Genomic DNA, 3777 nt, shown 5'->3' with positions numbered 1-3777 from the left:
AGACTGAAGAATAATCCAAAGCTTTCTCAAGAAAATCCCCGTATACAGAAAGCCATTTCAGGAGTGAGACACATGCCAGATGCCTGATAAACTGGATTTGTAGCAAGCCTGCATTGAAACGCAACTTTGACACAATGAAATTTGCCTTCTCTTTTGTTAGGAAGCGCTGTGAACTCCAGTATTTTCCTTGAATATTTAGAATATTTTACCTAAGAAAAGTCTTTGTTCCCTCCTCAACTGTAAGACAGCCAAGAAGACTTCAAACTAATGACTTAGTTTGCCTCAAGACAAGTTTGAAGGACTAAATTTGTTTTTAAGTATTGACAATTTTATAGTGTGGGTTTTCTTTCCTGTGATCAGAACCTAAGAGCCCTCCGCAGTGGTGCCTGTGGATGTATTCTCTACAGAGACATTTCAAGAACCAGTTCTTGACTTGTTTTGTTTGGGAATCATGCACACACATTGTATACACCAGCATGGACTATCCACAGCTACTCAAGTGGAAACTTTTGCTTCTTGGAAAAGCATCATCAATTTTTCCAGAATTTGACACCAAGAACTTAAAAGTACGCCTTGTTTAGTTGCAAAGGCAGAGATTCGAGAACACTGTGCTCCCATGTTTGCTAGTCACATTACTGCCATGTATTTGGTTCTCAGTTTCTTCAGCAAACACCTTGTTTCCCCTATGCTTGGCATACCATCCCTCCCATCTACCTTCAAAATCCCCTGCCGCTGCCACAACTGCCTGTGTAACCATGTGGCATCTCCATCTGACTCAGTAATGTGTCATAGTACATCTCTGCGACAAATATTTTTTCAATTAAACCTATTACCACCCGACTGTTCTGGGACAGCAGCCTTCACAAAGCTGTCCCTTACATTGCCACACAATACCCTAGGACACCATCAGCACCAAGGCCTTGACGGGAAAGCTACGCCAAGTTAGTTGTGAGAGCACCTAGCAGATAGGGAGGGTGACATAGCCTGGCTGCAGCTAACAGACTGGGAGAAGATTTTGCCAAATCAGGCCCCTGAAAAGGTGTCAGCTATGGCCGACAAGCCGACTGAAAGTGTGGGTGGTTAAAAATACAAGGATCTTAAATACTGCTTTGCTTTTAATCTGTTATTTGAACACTCAAGAAAACCCATCTGATATTACCACCCCCACTTTACTGAGCAGGAAAGGGGGCAATGCATGGAGTGACTAGTTTACCTTCACCCCAAAGACCAGTACCAGTGTGGGAACACCAGTGACTTCAAGTCCCAAGAGGCCCATGTCCTCTGCTACCTACAGCCTGACAGACAGCCGTTTATGCCATGCAGCCTATGCATCTGAGAGTCCAAAGCTTCAATTCAGATCTGAAGCATGACAGGAAACATAACTAACTGCCTTTTTACTGCTGTTGTGTAAGAGGCCATTATTTGCACACCATAAACCAGCAAGAAGTACAGAGTTATTTGCATATCACTTGTAGGCAGATCTTGCCAGCTAGACTTGAGGGTTTTTTTATTTTGCATTATTTGGTCTCTTTTTTGGGGGAGGAAGGCATCAAAACCCTATTCAGCTTTTTTTCCCTGCTGATAAGAAAGGTTATTGACTAGATGAGGAGAGATGAGTAGGAAAGCAATTACAAAAAAAAAAAGCAGGAAAAAAGTCTCCCCTGAATTCCTGGAGGCCATTTCCTCAGCTTTCAGCCAAAGAGGAAATCATCACCTTCTCCAAGCTACCATGAAGTTCACTCCTGATATAATTATCAAGGTAGGTAGAACAAGCAATACCCGCAAAAGGCAATCCCAGCAACACTGCTGAAAAACAGGAACCGTGGTAGCCAGTAGCAGGGCAGAAGTTTTGAGTAGTACCCATTCCTATGTTGAAACACATGTTTTTAAGGTAATGCGGGTGTAAGCTGGTACGCAACAGGACTCTTGCAGGAAAGCAAAGCTTCTTAGAAACACATTCAGCACAGAAATCAGCTATTATGAGCCCAAGTGTCTGTTAGAATTTTCTTGTGGCCCTCCAGGCACCTACGGCAACCTAAAGCTTAAACCTCACCCTTAAAAAACAGGCTTTGAAGGCCTGCTCTGGGCATCCCAGCACTCGTTACCAAGGTATCCTTCCTGGAGATCACTGTGAATACTAAACAGCCAGGCGAGTGAAAGGCTCTGAACAGCTTTACATGCAAGTTCTGGCTGTCTGCAGGCTCTCCCGCATGAGATCGCTTAGGTCAGCCCTTGCTCCCAGCAGGAGCCTCTTGATAGTGATATTCTGACAAGGCAAGCAGGAACACGCCAGACACCCACACTATGAATTGTCAGGAGGCTGTCATCTTGTATATGAGGCATATGTACCTTGTAATTACACAGATTTAGGAATAGTATTGACTAACAACCAAGAAAAATAATTTGCACGGTCCTCCAAAGACCATGGACTCATTTAATCCAGTAGCAAAGAAACTGAACCTTGTGGCAAGACACAAAAGCAGAAAATCCAATGCTCTTTTGATACCAAATTATGCCCTCCTGCTGGCATTACTGTACTTTGCCAGAAGGCCTACACTCTTTGCCCAAAAGCAAGTTCATTTGCAGGCAAAGAAACTGAACCTTGTGGCAAGACACAAAAGCAGAAAATCCAATGCTCTTTTGATACCAAATTATGCCCTCCTGCTGGCATTACTGTACTTGCCAGAAGGGCCTACACTCTTTGCCCAAAAGCAAGTTCATTTGCAGCAACTAGAAAGCATCTTAAAAAAAAAAAACAACCCAGACCCTGTTCCAAAAAGGAGATCACTATGAGAAATACTAGTTTTGACTGACTGGGGAATTCTCTGGTTCTGAAGCAAGATGAAGCCTGACACACTGAGTAGTCATTCTAAACTAGGTTTGCGTACTGCAGAGGTGGTAGCTAGCTTGTTCAGACAAGCCTATTTTAAACAAGAGCTGCAAGTCTCGTCAGACTTTTAGCAGCTTCATCTGCAGCTCCCATCAGCTCTGCTCCACACTGCAGACCAGCCATAGATGCTTCAACTCGGGCGTTATAGGAAGCAGGGAGATTAGTAGTACATCCTGCCTGCCAGGTCTATGGAGACTAAAAGTTTATTTACTGGATATGCCACATGTTCAAGAAACGAATGGTAAATACCATGGGAAGGCCTCAATATGTAACCCCTCTACTAAAGGCAAATAACCTAGGCAAGTGCGTCAAAACACACAAATGTTTGTTGCTGGACAAGTGTGTGTGCATGACTCAAGCAAAAATGGGACAGCAGTTAAAACTGTATGAGCGAATAATTCAAGTGAATTTGTCAGTCTCAGCAGCCCGAGTTAAATGGGGATGCAAAGTTTTAGTGTAGGCAAACCAACAGAAAATGAACCAACATGAAGCATAATAGCTGTTTGGTCTATTCCACCCCGTTTATGAAAGGAGTCACCCGGCATTTTTTTGAAAGCCAGAGAAAACGGGCAAGTCAGTGTGTATGTTTAATACGTTTCTATGTTTCCTCTGTTTCCAGCATTATATCTTCTCTGTACAGAGAAGCAAGACAGAAGTCTCCCAAGCCCTTGCGGCAAGTACCTTAAAATTTAAGCTTCTTCGAGCAGTCACTGCAAAAACGTGTTTGTTACGACCAGCGTTTTCCTTCCGCCGGTTTTGCTTCCCCCCTTTTGTCTGCTACCAGGACTGCTGACTCCAGCCGGGCCTGGTTAAGGGCGCCCTGGCCCCGAGAGGCTGACGGACCGGGGACGGCGGAGCGGTGCCCCGGCTGGCGGGAGGACGGGTGC

The sequence above is a fragment of the Aptenodytes forsteri genome, unplaced genomic scaffold (assembly GCF_000699145.1).
Source record: "Aptenodytes forsteri isolate BGI_AS27 unplaced genomic scaffold, ASM69914v1 Scaffold283, whole genome shotgun sequence".
Lineage (NCBI taxonomy): Eukaryota > Metazoa > Chordata > Aves > Sphenisciformes > Spheniscidae > Aptenodytes > Aptenodytes forsteri.
The sequence above is the reverse complement of the archived record's forward strand: the minus strand, read 5'-3'. Positions refer to the sequence as shown.